Raw genomic sequence first — 16,231 nt, 5'->3', positions numbered from 1 at the left:
TTGCCTGCAAGTATTTGTGAAAATCCCTGATGCTCTGTCTTTCCACACAAAGGTAACATCCTATTATTAACGATATTCACCTTTTCCTTTGAATCCAAGAGTTTCAAATTGAAACTGAGCTGTACAGCTATCAGGCTGTCATCTTGTGGTAGAATCCAGTTTAGTTTTATTGGAGAAAATCCTTTGTGAAATTTAATATATCTTAGAAGAATATTAAGGATTAATATTCAAGTACCAAAAGTTATATGTATTAGTTACAGCAAAAGTTTTAATTACATATTCATACATTATAGTGCCATCCAAAACAGAGGTTGGATCGGATCTAATGATCTAACAAGAGAACGCAGCAGAGAAAGCTGTTGTCTTTGGTAGTTTGTTACTGCAGTTAAAATGCATATCCAATTAGTCAAATGACTGAAGAAAGAAGTTACAGTCATGATTTAATTAACCCTATGTCAAGCTGGACTACTGAGTTCTACCTTCCTTTGCCATGGTGGCTCTTTGTGCTGTTAATTCACTAAATTTTCAAAGGTTGTAGCTTGTGATTTTTGTTTCTTAGATGCCCAACTAGAGGTACTGCTTGTGATCAGAAAATGCAACTGTAATAGTAGCTGTTTTTGATATATACGAACATTTTAAACTAAGTCATCTTTTTTCACTTGATCCATCATGATCTCTAAGAAATTGAGCTTCATCTCCCTACTACCTTCCAACAGCAGGAACTACTGCTTACAGTTCTCATCTGCTAATTCTCATTGCGATTTTATATAAATACTCAGACCTTCTAGAATTGCCACCTGGGCATACATATCAGAAGGAAGTTTTGCAGGGTACTCGCAGAGAACCCAGAGAAAGTGAGTACTCCATGCAGTCCTTGTATACCTATCAGTATGTAGGCTTCACTGATAGAATATAGCATTTCACTGAAGAAAATCTATTATATATTTGTAAGCATAAACATCCCACCTTTCTCTTTAGTTTGGGAAACATCCCACGTTCTTCAGCAGTATCCAAATACAAGTTATGCTAGTCAATGGTGTCCACTAGCTAACCATATCAATCCCATCAAAGTTTAACTCCATCCAAGTTTTAGAGAAACATGAGTTGATACTGAAAACAAAGTATACTTTATAAACCAAGTATTCAACCCCTATTTTTATAAGGCTAGATTGTAATCTTTAGTTAACGGCATTCACGTTTGCACCAGTGCAGCTAAGATCAAGATCACATTAGAGTACAAGTACTTGTTAGTTATTTTGCCTGATAACTACACATACCTCGTTTCCTTCAGGACGTGGGAAATAAATCATATAAAGCATTAATACCAAAAATACTATCACCACCTGGTAGGCATTTTAAGTCATGACCTGTTTTAGCAAGTCCAAACAACCCCAAACTAGTGTGAAAAAGTGAGAAGCAGCGTCAACACAACCAGTATGTAACACCAGCTGCTTCTTGGACAGAGCCAAAAATACAACAGTTCTGTTCTGAGTTGCGTTGATGATAGTAGTGTCAGTGACTGCGTACAGAATCTCCTGTGCTTCATAGTGATTTAACTAAGACCAGACTCTCCCACAGCAGTCATTTTAGAATTGACCTTTAGACTTCCATAAAGAATGAAATATTACAAGAATATTACAGTGTGTCTAACAGTGGGTGTGCAGGAAATGCTGGCTGCTAGACAAGGGAGAGAAGAAACAACACACATGGCAGCTGCTTTAGGGACATACAAACATCAGGCCCGTTTAAAAATTTGTAACACAGCAACAAATGAAAAGCAGAACCCACTCAGTGCTAGCATCAGTGTTTTGTAAGCAGCTCAGGTGATGACAGCAGCATAGGTCATGGCTTCATTAGAGTTCTTATGTAGTTTTTATCATCTGTGTTATTGTAGTGGAGGTGGGCTATTCATGAACTAAGACTCATACACCACTGGAAAAGGGGGTTGAGGTTTAGGAGTCTTACAGAGCTTAAACAGATGACTGTATTACATTAAAAAAAAGAAGTAAATATTTAGTTTGGTTATGAATACAGTAGCAAGTTTGCTATTACTTGCTCAACATTACTGCATGCAATAATTTTTGAAAGCAGGGGGAAATTGTGTTAGAGCAGAAGAAAATTAGAGGGATTTGAAACAAGATTACAATATAGCCTTGTAAAAGGAAGTTTCTCTGCCTGTGCATAACAGGCCACATAAGAGAGCAAAAACATGTTCGTAATAAACTGTTCCAATGACAAATGCAACCTAGCAAGAGGTCAAAATCAGAATCTAGAATTTAGTAGGAATCTGAGAGCCTGGGTACATATAACAGTGTCCTGAAAAGAAGGGGCTTTGTTTGTTTTAGAAGTTATAGGATTTAAACAGCCAGCGAAGAGTCAAAGATTGAAGCTCTAGTCCAAGAAAGAGGCAAGGAAAAGGCGCTCCAGTAAATAGGAGCCATGGAAACAATAGATGAATTTTATCTGTCGTGATGATTAGAAAAGTATCTTTGATAACACCACACAGGAGAAAAAAAAACAAAACACAGTTGTGCTTGTATGTTTAAGAGAAAGAAACCAGACAAGAGGCAAAGATTAAGGCAAAGAACGGGAGAGAATGTCACAGAAGCCAAGAAAGATGTATAGGGCAAACTGAAAGCTATATATAAACACATAAACCAAGAAACTTCCATGTCTATGAAAAGATCAGGGAAGGGATAGGAAGAGAAGGAAAGGCATGCTGAGAGGAATGGATGGATACATCTTACTATGTCATATTAGACAAAATCAGCAGAAATTCATACAGTGAAGAAAAAAAGCTGGTAGACAAGGATTGACTCAGAACTTGTAAAGATGGATCTGCACATATGGAATTTAATTACACTAGAAAAATAAAAGGAGGAGAGAAATGAATCTACAGTGGAAAGAGTCAGTTGGGTCATCAGCTTTCTGCCAGAATGGTTTAGCTGGAAGAAAAGCTATTGCCAAGAGTGAGTAAAGGCTGGAGGTAGACCTTGCAATGAGAGACAGAGCAAAGTTTTCGAAGGAGGAAAGTGAAATAAGAAAGTTTCAGTAGAAGAGATCAACAATGAATTCACAAAAAGACTGTGTGAAAGCATGGGATGAATGGACTGGAAATGTGATAGTTAAAGTTGGGAACCAAGCAACAGAGAATGAGTAATGTTTCACAGAAGTGAGAAAAAAAAAAAAAAAAGACATAGGTTGAATGAGTATGCAGGAGCAGCAAACTATCAACAAGTGCTGAAGTCAAAAAAGGAATATTGGAAATACGAGAACAGTATACGGGTATAAAAAGCATGAGAAGAAAGAGCAACGCGATACAAGGGCAAAGAGCTGATCCAAATGGAAAGCAGTAGAAGAGGAAAGCAAGACCACGAAAGAATAAAGCCAATAATTCTCACGATGATCTGATTTAGGGAAGAACATAAAGTAAACCTGCAAACATGCTGAAGCTATCATCCTCACAGCAAGACATAACATTGCATAAAAGTGCTGTTCCTCACACAACAGGAGAACGAAAGGAAGAAATGGTGCAAATATCAGCATAAGGGACAGGGCTGTTATCAAGAACCAATTTGGTGGTTAGAGAGTGATTTCTAGCCTTGTGCCACATATGATGTTAATCACATGAGCTATGTCAGAAGGGAATTGTCGATTTCCTAGGTTCCATCTTAACAATTCAAATTAAACATGAGTTTATCCTCAGAAGGGGAGATAAGGCATGGAAGAAGTATTAGATCACAGCCCAGGACAACAACAACAACAAACACATGGCATGCGCACACACACACCAGGCTAAACAGAATCCACTGTTCTATAAAATGTGACTCATGGGAAGGGACTCGTATGCTACCAAGCACAGATTACAGCTGCAGCCTACGCATGGTCTCATTCTGCTTCTCTTTTGAAATTCAGAAGCTTTGACAGCATTACAATCCTGCTGCATGCAAGAGCTTCAGCAGATACACCTCAGAGAGCTGAGCCCTTACCATAGTTACGCTCCCTCTAATCCAAAGGAGCTTTTATTTATTTAAAACAAGCTGAATGAAGTTGTCCATGATCTGGGTGCAAAACAATTTCATATCAAACACAATCTAAAAAGCAGATGTACTTCTACATCACAAAACATACATGTAGCTCTGCAACCAGAAGTGTTTAACATATCAGTACAGCATCACACAACGGCCAATTAGCTCCTGGTTTAAAAATCTAAGCTAGCTGTTTTTGTACATTTTGCTTTGTCATCTAGATGCATAACATTTTATGTATAAGGTAGTACTACAAATGAGTTTAGCCTTGAATGATGAAGGACAGTGAGCACTCTTATGGCTTAAATTCAGTGCAAACAACTCTAGCAATACTCTTAGCATATTTTTCACAGCTCATCCCCTGAAGAGATGTAAATTTCTTAAATACGTTAGGGATTTTTTTCCATGTTCAACCTCATTTTTTCTACCAAGATCAAGAATATTCCTAGTTAGCACTAAATGAGGTTGCAATAAGAGCTAGAGGAACTCTGTTTAAGTAGTTGTGCTGCAATGGCAGCCTAAAATAAGCAATACTTCAGAGTGGGAACATTCCTAGTTCTTCCTCAGCAGAAAAAAATACCACTGCTATTGTATAAGGGAAAAATAAGAATGAAGCGTTATGGTTATGATCTACCAACCATGAAAGGAAGGATTTTAGTTGACTTCAGTGGGCATCAATATGAGTCTGTACCTTGTTCTCACCAGCAGGACAGAAGTAAATGGTGTTGCTTTGTATTTTAAAATATTGCTGGCAGGTTACTTAACTGCTAGCAATGAAGGGAGCTTTACTGATGAAAAGTTACTATTTAGTGCATGATTCACACTCTTTTTGTGTATGAATATCCACAGCTTATTTTTTTTTTTTTAAGAATAGATATGAACAGTCAAACTTTCAGCTCCAGCTTTCTATATGATCTCATCATTTACTGTATTATTAGGAGATACAAAGCATGATCAGTATCATCGCATTTTAAGATTCATTTCTATCTACATGCACATGTTCCAAGCCTGGATTCTGTTGGTATGTATTCTGTAACATTTGTTCTTTTAAAATTGACTAGGCCTGAACAAATCTGACCGTAGAGAGTTTGGTCATGAGATGACAAAAAGTCAGGATATTTTCACACATTCTTAGGGCTATACACACTTCATTGCAATAACACTGATCACTTTCATGTAATTCCAAGAATAAGATTTTTGTCTATAACTAAAATAAGAGAGTAGATATTGTCTATTAGTTAATATTCATTACTTTTAAACTCAATAGGTAGCAAAATGAACTGATAAGTCTAATCATCATATCATAGAATCAGAGAACAGCTTGGGTCGGAAGGGACCTTAAAAACCATCTAGTGCCAACCCCCTGCCATGGGCAGGGATGCCACCCACTAGATCATGTTGTCCAGGGTCTCGTCCAACCTGGCCTCGAATACCTCCAGGGATAGGGCAGCCACAGATTCTCTGGGCAGCCTGTGCCAGTGCCTCACTGCCCTCTGAGTGAAGAATTTCCTCCTAAGCCTATCTTCTGAGGAAGCTTGCATGGACTCGTTATCTGGGTAGTTGTAGCAATTTAGGAGTGCCATGGTTTAGATTTGGCTGTACAATGCTGTCTTTTTCAGCCTCAAGCAAGCATATAAATACATGTAGTTACTTTTCCCCAAACCTTAAAACATACAGTGGATTTTGGTTCATCTCTAATAACAGAAAAAATATATATAATCACATTTTTTCCTCAACCATACCTTTTGTTATTCTTCACCTGTGCACTGGTAACTGGACTACTGCTATTAGTAGTAGCAATTTTAGTTCTAGACTTTGTGACACAGGATTATTTTGGTGTTTTAGTAACATGAAAAAAGAGTGGTAATTACTACTGCTACTCAAGTTTGAGTTGTACATGAGCATGTTTTCAGCATTCAGATATTTTTCCCCTATTACAGTTTGCTTTTGTTCTGTCTGAAAATCATCTCTCGCTCGTTGTACAAGTTGTCCTATGTTGAGGTCAGAAAAGTTTCCTTTTGCCTCACACCTCAACCAGCGTTATCTCCTCGTCTTCAAAGGTACTTAGTTATCTCACCATTTTGTGATCCTTATTTCATTCATTTTGTCTAAAATAAGCTCTTGAATCAAGTACTAAGAACTGATCTACTGCTACATTTAACAATCATAAGGACTAATTTATAGTTTTTTTCCTGCATTTAGCATTATGAAGAGCTTAAGTAAGAGTTTCATAAGCCAGACAAAGACATGACTGTAAGCACACAGTACCAGTCTTAACAGCAAGATTTCAAATGGTTGTTCTTCTTGCTCTTTATACTCATTGACATCTCTTTTTGACTTAAATAGCTGTGATACTACCTAAAATTATCTTAGAGCTGAAAGGTGCTAATCTAGCCTTTATTCATTATTCAGCAATAAATCCTTAGGTTTTTCAATTCTAATTTCTGGTATTAGTAGTAGGCATAGTAGGTCAAAACAGTACAGAAACTGTTGCAGCGAGATGGATTCCAGCTTCCAAACTCACTTTAAACCCTCAAAACAAGTTTACCATCTAGGGGACAATACACACAATGGATAACAGAGTAATAGTTTGTCTTAAAAACTTTGGTCTCAGAGCTATCCTTGTATTCTTCCAGCACTCAGATTACTCAGCTAGGGGCAGGGTGGGGAGGTTGTCTGCATTTACAGTTGTTTGTTCTCAGCTATCCCTGGTTACATATCACACCAGTTCTTGCCTGATAACCACCCATAGCCTTTCAGGGTAATTGTACTTAAAAGTAAGAACATAGATTGCAGTATGCTGTGGTTCACTTACAGCACACCTCAAGACTTTTAAGTTGAGATATTGAAGCCTGTATCATTAGTAGGAAAAGATGAATACTGCCTTTTGATGCCTTCAGTGACTCTTAAACAGCTTTTGCACCTTTACCATTGCAAGACTGAAAATTCCTCACACAATTCTTCTTACAAGTAATAAGTCCTTATGTAATATCAACCCAAAAAGCTCAAAGTATTCTAGAAAACAAGAAATATAAAATTTCTTACCTCTCAGCACAAGGAAAATACCTCATCAGGCATTTTCCTACCTCCTCCAAAGGCAGACAAATGAAAGAAATAGCTAAACACTTCACCCACCTTAAAGCAATTGGAATTTTATTTCAAGCTCTACCAGCTGGCAGCAATCCCATTAAGAGGCAGTGCCACTGAAATCACACCCACTAGCAATCTCCTCCTCCCAAGCTATCTTTTGCACCAAGTACTTCAGGAGGAAAACTACAAACAATTTGAGTCATCCCTTTGCCTACTGAAGGTTCCACACATTAGGGAAATATCCACTATAAGTTTTAAATACTTTTGTTGTTTTAGAGACATGGCATAGAAGTAACAGAACAAGACAGTAGATCACAGAATCACAAAATTGAAGAGGTTGGAAGGGACCTCGAAAGATCATCGGATCCAACCCCCTTGCCAAAGCAGGTTCCTTAGAGCAGGCTGCCCAGGTAGACATCCAGATGGACCTTAAATATCTCCAGAGAAGGAGGCTCCACAACTTCCCTGCGCAGCCTGTTCCAGTGCTCCGTCACCCTCACCGTGAAGAAGTTCTTTTGCATGTTGGTGCAGAACTTCCTGTGCTCTATCTTGTGACCATTACTCCTTGTCCTGTCCCCACAAACCACTGAAAAGAAGTTGGCCAAATCCCTCTGTCTCCCACACCTCAGGTATTTACGTGTGTCATCAAAATACAGATTTTGTCACCTTGTCTTTCTGGAGATGTTTTTTGTCAGTCCTTAAGAAGGAGGTACAAGTTTGGTTTGTGTTTCTCATATCTGCCACGAGGTAGTGTAAATGGGTGCTCTGGATACAAATAGCTTTAGCTGTCCCTTCACATTTTTTGTGTTGGTTGCAGAATAGGGTTTGTCCATTAAGGTGAAATACTATTTTCTGAAATCTTTTAAATATGAACTTTGTATTGCTTGTATTCTCTAGATCTCCACCTGCTTCTGGCCAATTCTAATACAAGCTGGAAAAATTATTTGTAGAAAAAAATAGTATTCATAGGGATTTTATAACTATATAACTGAAATACCATTTTAAGTTATATTTAATAAAATACGGAATCTATAATTGATGATTCTGACAAAATATATGCAGACACCAAGTGAACCAGGTGATGAGGTTGATGGCTCTTAATCTAACTCCATCAGATATGTCTTCTTCACAACTTACGTAAAGACAGATAATAAACAACATGTCTAAAAAAATTCCATTTGCACATCATATTTCATTGCTGAATATGAACAGTGCCGTTATAGATTGACAGCATTCCATCTGGCCTCCTTTACATAAACATTTACAAGCACTTTATTATTTTCTTGAATTGACTTGTTTATGTAAGCTTTCGATGAGTTCTGTGAATAATTCTTGACTGATAAATCATGAGAACATTAAGCATCCAGAATCCAAAGTAACAGTCATATAGATAAGCTTGGATTAATCACAGACTACCTATATATGGAGACAAGCAACACCAAGAGTAAGATACTGTCCAAGAATACCAAAATGATGTGTTTGATCAAAACAGTATGTTTGAAATTCTCTCTGATAATATTATCATGTTTCACCATAAAGTAGATGAAAACAGATTAATTTGGGGGAACTGTACACGTTCTATGTATCACATTTACTCTGACATACAAATCAAATACAAGCATATACAAAGTTCAAATTTTATTTTTAAAAATACTTTTCAAAATAATTAAGATATTTGCCCAGTGTTAATCTGTACTATTTTGCTGACCATGTAACATGAGATGCCTTTAATGGCATTTCTATTAGTTGTGATCAGAGGACTGTTACTCAACAAGAATTTGACAGCAGGAGGAAGGAAAACACCTCAATTATTTTACCCCAAAGTTATTTTCAGTGAGGACTAACAAGTCATACCCCAGCAAGAGTTCTTACGTTCATTCAGATTTTTAATCAAATTTAGCCTTTCTTGGTTCTGACAGCCAAACTTATCATTTGTCTCCAGTCAGCTCATTTGGTAAGCTTATTCAGGATAGCACAGGGAGGCATCCCTAGCCTAATAAAAGCTCTCTAGTTCAGAATTACAGGCTGAGTATGGAATGAGAACTGCATAGGTTTTCATGGGCTTTCCTGTGCTTTCCCACTAATGGGAAAGAACAAGAACTCTTGCCTTTTCAGTTGGCCACTGCCCTGATAATATCAACCAAAATTATTTTTAAGCATTTAAATATAATTTTTTTCGTGAACAGGGTGTTTTTTCTTTCGTTTTGTTTTCCTTTATTTCAAAGGTAGTCCTATAGATGATACTAGGTAATTGTTAATTGCTTGTCCATCTTAGAGGCTGTTTTTTGTGGGGTACTATAAACTTCCATTTAGTCAGCCTTTTCCATTTGATTCTTATGTAAGACTGATGGAAAAGTACAGAAGCAATATAGACCATAGGGTCATGGAAGAGCACTTTGCAGTCTTTGTACTCACTTGAATGTGACTTGCATGAAATTCTCCCAGAATAAAATAACGTTATTAGTAGAATCATTCCAAGAGTTTGGTAAGAAGGAAGATGATTGTTCTGCTAACTGAGAAGTTCACCTATCATTTGTTAATTAACTTCATAGTATAATTCTAGAGTTCCGTGTAATTGTGTGTCCAACTTTCCTTTTAAAGTATATTTTTGATATAATAGGCACTACACATTTCTTTCAGATCAGTTCTTACAAAAAATGTCCTGCCTAAATAATTTCTGAATTAGGATATTGCAGTATTTTCTATTCGGCCTTCACTGTTTGCCAGGATCATAAGACATGACTTGAAAAGCAATATGAATTAGTCAAAATTACAGAGAATCTCAGATAGTTCTAGTCCAGTATGCTTAGTTTAAGATATGAATTTGGGAAAATGTTTTTTCATGATCCAACCTTCATTTTAGAGCTGTCTGTACCTCAGCATGAATTAGAAGTTTCCAGGTATGATCCCATGAGGCCATGATAGCAGTGGCTGTTCTTGGTTTCCTTGGCTGCAGAAGTGAGAAGAAGTGAAGAGTTGCTAGGCCAACAACACGACATGGAGAGACACTTTTCTTGTCACAGACCAGGGGAATATTCTCTGTCAGCACTTAATTTTCCCATGTAATAACCCACTTGCACTGGCAGAGAACAGGACTGTATCAGAGCCAATAAACTGAGTTCTTTTTCTCAGTGGTAGGCTGTTACTTCACCACTGTTTTAACTTCTGTTACATAGAATTGCTCAGGATGGCAGTGTATAATCAGTCCTCTTTGTAAAAATGGAGAATTGTCATTTGCAGTGTTAAGACGGAGATTCCTACTTCTTGTTGATGCTGAGGCCTGATATTTTCATGTTTTTAGACCACTATATATTTAATCGACCTGTGGAATCAAAGACTATTGTACTGATATAGGAACTGTGCATTTCAGTCTAAAATCTGACCATATTTGAAACAACAAACAATCTCTAATCCCTTGAATTAATATATTGTTAAAATCAGCATCCAAGTATTTTTTCCCATAACTTACAAAAATTGTAGAAAGGCTTCGGTATTCTGTGTGTTTTTGTGAACACACTTGCAAAGAAAACAAACTTTATACATACGTAATCACAGTCATGAGGCAAAGTTCAGATCTGCTTTTGGGAACGTTCACAGCAAGAAATCAGAGGACTTATGCACATCAAGTCAGGGAATGGAAACAATATGATAATAGAACAATTGTTCAAATTTGAAGTAAGCTAAACTTAGAATTTGAAATACCATCATAAATGTCACTGAATTACAAATTAAGGTAAGTTTATCTGTTCACGGACATAAATGGATTGAAAAGGAGGTAAAAACATGTCTCTGAAATTACTGTTTAAGGAGAGAGTCTACCATTACTGAGCAATACAAAATGAAAGCACAATACCTTCTTACCAATTGTAAAAATATAAAAATATCTGCCAGTTACAAAATGGCTTCTATTTTATCTCTCTGACTCTGCCAAAATTAAAAGACCAGGCACTGAAAGGCATCTTGAGAGAAAATCTTCCTACCAAGAGCCAGTTGCAGTAAAGGTATTTTGAAGGACACTGTCAACTAACTAGCAATACAGGGAGATGCTCTAGTGCAACAGAATTTATTCTTGTATATTTTAGTTTAGAATGGATTTGATTAATATCATATGCATTACTTTACTTATAGATTTTAGTTATTTAAATTAAATAAAAAAGTTATAAGTGATATCAGTTTAAATCTTCTGCCAGAGCATAAATACTGGGGACAGTCAACAGCTGCTATACTTTCTTTCCTTATAAAACATCCAGTCAGAAAAATAAGTCTAATTTACATATACGTGTAAATGGTTATTATATATCTCTATCCAAATAAAATAATATTTTGTTTATACATATGAAATATTCAAATTTTATGCCTTGGGCTGATAGGTGCCCAGAGGAAAAAAAAAATGTAATGAAAAAAAAAAAAACAGCAAAACAGTGACATGAACTGTATTATTTTCAACAAGACATCCCCTGCATAATACTTAAGTATTCTCCTGAATCATATGTGTATTTCTCTTTTAAAGGAAGAGATACAATAACCAGGTACTTACCCTATCCAAACAGCAAGCCCTCTCAGAGCTAAACATCCAGCTGTGTTTTTGTTACCATGCCATGACACTTTCATCTGAAGTGATTACAATACAGTTTCATTGTGTTTTTTCTTTCCACAACACAACTGTGTCAACTGTGTTTGTGCATCAACATTTGATATGCTGTCTGTATTTGTGTCACTGTGTTTGGGGAAGATAAAGGTAGTTATCCCAAATTGTCTCAATAAGGTTGGAAAATACAGAAAGCAGGCATGCAAAATAAGGGTTGAAACACATTGGGAATGCATGCTACAATTACTACCCGTAGTAGTAGGAAAAAATGGATAAAAGACCCATGTTACTATACTATTTGAGCGGAGTCCTTCCTCCACAGTAAAATGCCATTATTAAGATATGGTTAGAGGAAGAAAATAGTCTGCTAGCCTAGGTACTATCAAATAAAACAGGGTTGTTAGGTAGGGGTGGGAGTACTACTATGTTATTAAATATTTGTGGTAAAACACGAAAATATCATCATAATTACATAGTTAAAATTGGTTAATGCAATACAATATAGACAATAAGAGTGGCACTCATCTGTCCAGATTGAGCATGTGCGCGTAGGTGGCTACCTCTCAGCTAGTCCCGCTGCTTCTTTTGTAGCTAGTGGGACAAACGGTCATTTCCAAAGGTCAGTTCATCTCAGTCTAAGATAGTGATCGAAATATAGTTTGGTAAATTGCACTGTACAAATCTGGTTTTTTGCTCCACCAACTCTATGGAAAGCTTTACCAACAACCCATACATACATGACCCATTGTAAGTATCTAAGTGGTATCTAAGTGGGATATCTAAGATATCTAAGTTGGAATCCTTCCAACTGCAAAGTCCAGGGAATTACTATTGCATAAATCCACTGTAAAAAAAAAATTTAGATTAACAAGTTGTAGTTCATAAGAAATGATTATCTACTTATTTTTTGCATCTCACAACTTTACATGTATGCTAATCTCATTCTATTTTGAATGGACGTATAAAGACAAGTTTTGTTTGTCCCCCACTGTATGAACCAGCTTTTTTAATTGCGTACACTTACTGGTTTTCAGGTGTGCAAAATACACAGGGAAAATAATTTGTTAACTTTCCTATAGGCACAGCAATATAACAGTATAATGAATACTTAGACTTTTAATTTGTTTTTTCAAATTTGCTTCTTTATGTCTTTCTATTGGCCAACATCATCACTAGTATTTTCACAGGCTATTTCTGTAGCATGGAATTGTCTGGAAATGTTATCACACTTGTCTTTTTGATGTGATGACTTAGCAATCCAGACCAGAAACAGGCTTCTGGTGTAAGGGGCTTAGAGAGAAAACAAGGGCAGAGGAAAATAGGATTTGTTGGATAAAACTGTGTTCTCTAAATATACATTACATGTCCAATGCTAAATAATAAAATGGGATTCTGGGGAGAGCTGAGTTTCTGCTGAACGATAGATAATGTTGTAAGCTACAGAAGTCTAAAAAAAAAAAAAAAGAAAAAAAGGAAGTTGTTGCCTTCTGAAATTTTTCCTTTTTTTTTTTTTTTTTTTGCTAGTTATGATTTTATTTTTATTTTTTATTTTTATTTTTTTGATAGTAGAAAATGTCTGGAGTCTAGGTAACATAGAAATGATGGCCATTCAATAATCTATTCCTTCCATCCTATTTCACCAATGCCTATCAGTGTTAATGAAAAGCAACAGCTGAGAGAGAAGCCTATTTTCTCTCTAGCTTTCATTCAAGGGTTAAATTATGTTCTTGATTACACTGGCATACAGCTAGGATGACTTAAATTGCTAATTTGTGGCAATTCTAGATTTAATAGGAGAATAAATAAGAGATGAATTTCACCCTTCTCTGTCTCGTTCTGTGTATTCCATGGACCTGAAATTGCAAGGGGACTTTGAGAAGGGAGTCAATTCTATTTGTGTTGAATCACTCTGTTTTTTCCCTTTTGTTATTTTGAAACCATTTTTTTTATTTTGTTGAAATTTGGACTTCTTAATCATTATGCGTAGATTCTGTAAAGTTTAATAAAAACACGAACTTTGAATATAACATAATTGTAAATCAAATTCTCCTCCCAAGCAGACTGGAGCGAATCTATTGTGACTAATAATGGATGTGAGTTTACTCTGGATACCTTGGGGATCACAAGAAACATAATTTAATCTTGTTTTTTAAATAAAAATACAATTTATCTCATGAAGTATAAATAATATTACATCTAATTATGCCAGTATTTTGATTTTGAAGGGTTTTGGTTTAAGAGTTATCTTAGATAAAATAAAATAGTTAACTGCTCCTGTAGTAGGCTTTTACTGCTGGAGGTGGGTAACGTCAGCATTACCAGCATTTATGGGAGGCCAGTGTTTTAGCAATGACCCTACAATTTTCTCAGTTACAAGAACATGATTAATAATCATTGATAATTTATAAATTAAAGCTTGTGATGCCCTTAAAGAGTTACAGAATTTGTCATTGAGACCATGACCTCACTGAAGTCTGCTACAAAACTGTTCAACATTGTTGATCCTAGAGGGCATGGGAGAATCTGATTGGTGAATGTGTGCTCGTATTGAGCCTGGGCTCTGTCCCACTGACATTAGTGACAAAACTTCCAATGACTCTCATGAAAGCAGGACCAAACCTTTACACAGAGTTACTCAGATTCAGTTCTTATTTCCAGTTACAAACATCTGGAGAATATCTTCTGAAATAAGTGGAATTATGGTGATTTAGCCGAAAAGAATAGAGGGCATTTTTCTTTAATTCAGGAGAAAAGGGGAGACACAATTCCTTTATATTGCCTCACCACTACATGTCATCCAAGACTCTATCTGCTGTCAAAATCATTATCTGCTTAGGTTGGAGAGGAAGAGCTGACTTCACCATTGAAGGATTTAAGCTGTTATTGGCTACTGAATTTTCTGTTATCCTTATCCCTCTGCTTATCCCCTTCCCCACATTGCAGCAGGTAGATTCCTTAAGAAGAAGGGAGAAATTACTGTCTTCTGCTTCTGCCTTGATTTCTTAAAATGTAATATACCTTATTCCATTACTATGTAATCCAAACTGAGACAACCAGAACATTTTCACTTCAGTCCTCCAGCACTACCTGGTTGGTTATTTTTAGATTATCATAGTTAAATTCAAACCCAAGGCATGTAGCTGAAACACTGAGTAGCACCAAAAGCTTCCAAAATCTGACTTCAAAGCAACAATGCCTCCGGAAGAGTCCTCCAGTTTGGTCCACCAGTGACCAGCACAGTGCCAAGACCATACTCCTCAGATGGAGGTGGCACATTCTTTATGTAGCAGAGTTTATTCACCTCCATAAGGCCCATTGCCAAAAACAAAATCTCTGTGGCCTTACATGGATTTCATCTGCCTTTTTTCTTTCTGTGTGCATGCATATGCAGGCAAAATGGGGTTCTTTGAAAATGCAAATCAGTGCTTTTGTAATGGGAGATACAAGATTTTATTCTAAATACTCCATATAGCTAAGATGTTCTCTTGATTTCACTCATCACTGGCTTGATGAAGACTAGAACTTCATCCTTCTGTACACACAGGCCTAGCCTGTAATAATGTCCTCTACCCAAGGACAGGGATCTGTGCTTCTGGGCGACAGCTTCCAACCAAACAATTTGATGGAGACAGACAAGTTAACAGCAAAAACCTCTCTGTTCTGCAGAGCTGCATCCCTGTACCTGTATCTTGTCAGTTAGCAAATATGTGCCCTGTTGAAAAGCCACCGCTTCTGCCTATAACAGCACTTAAGGCATCAACTTGGACTTCAGATGTCTCCATCCACAAAGTCAGCCACAATTTTCCCAATGGAAGCACAAAATACATGCTCATTTATACTAGTTTATGATCCACAAGTAAGCATTCATGATACTTGTGGCTTTCTACCTGACCTGCTGCTGTAACCTTTGCAGGAGAAATTCTGACGGCCGCCCGAAGGGTGTGACCCACAGTGGCGCGAAATGTGGAGCCCAAATAAAAAATAAATGGTGGGCAAGACAGTATGGGCGAGTATAGAGATATAAAGAAATGCTAAATGGCAATCCAGCGAGTTTTTCACCAATCTTGCACAGGAAAACGTTGCTCAGATCGGTCAGTATCCTCCAGAGCAAACACTGCGAGAACACATTACCGGCAGTTCTGCAGTGGAACAGCCAAACCCGGAGCAGATCAGCGGCAGTACCAGAGACGAAGCGGCTGCCCGCTTGCTGTCGGTCGGCAGGCTGACACCGAGCTGCCGGCTCTGCGTGCATCCCTCGTTCATCCAAAACGCAGAAGCGAACGTACCAAAAAAAAAACTTGCGCTTGGCAGCTGCGGCTGGAGCCGTCCACAGGTGCAGGTTAACGGGCTGCAACCTCGCCCTGCTCGGCACGGGGGGCGCAGGACGGAGGCAGAGCCCCGGGCCCCCCCGAGCATCCTCTCGGCACCCGCCGAGGCCGTCCCCGGCAGCTCCCGGCGGAGGTTCCCGGGGGCTGCCAGCGGCCCTGGAGCCGGGCTAGGGCAGGGCGACGACAGCTCTGCGGGG

General features: G+C 37.6%; 2 protein-coding genes across 6 annotated transcripts in view; one reads left to right on the top strand and one right to left on the bottom strand.

Annotated features, from left to right (window-relative positions):
• Positions 1–16,231, bottom strand: part of GNAZ (G protein subunit alpha z) — an 87,465-nt gene that overhangs the window by 49,494 nt on the left and 21,740 nt on the right. The window contains exon 1 of one of the 5 annotated variants that reach the window (XM_068701369.1): positions 9,994–10,017. The exons of 3 other annotated variants lie outside the window; for them this stretch is intronic. The gene's annotated coding sequence lies outside the window, so the exon portion shown is untranslated. Of the gene's footprint in view, positions 1–7,073; positions 7,204–9,993; positions 10,018–16,231 lie in introns of those variants that run through there. One more of the 5 variants, XM_068701365.1, reaches the window with a different exon arrangement.
• The window catches only part of RSPH14 (radial spoke head 14 homolog), a 91,939-nt gene that overhangs the window by 58,665 nt on the left and 17,043 nt on the right, over positions 1–16,231 (top strand). The gene's annotated exons all lie outside the window — the stretch shown is intronic.

Source organism: Anas acuta, chromosome 17 (assembly GCF_963932015.1).
Source record: "Anas acuta chromosome 17, bAnaAcu1.1, whole genome shotgun sequence".
NCBI classification, from domain to species: Eukaryota; Metazoa; Chordata; class Aves; order Anseriformes; family Anatidae; genus Anas; species Anas acuta.
The sequence above is the reverse complement of the archived record's forward strand: the minus strand, read 5'-3'. Positions and strand labels throughout refer to the sequence as shown.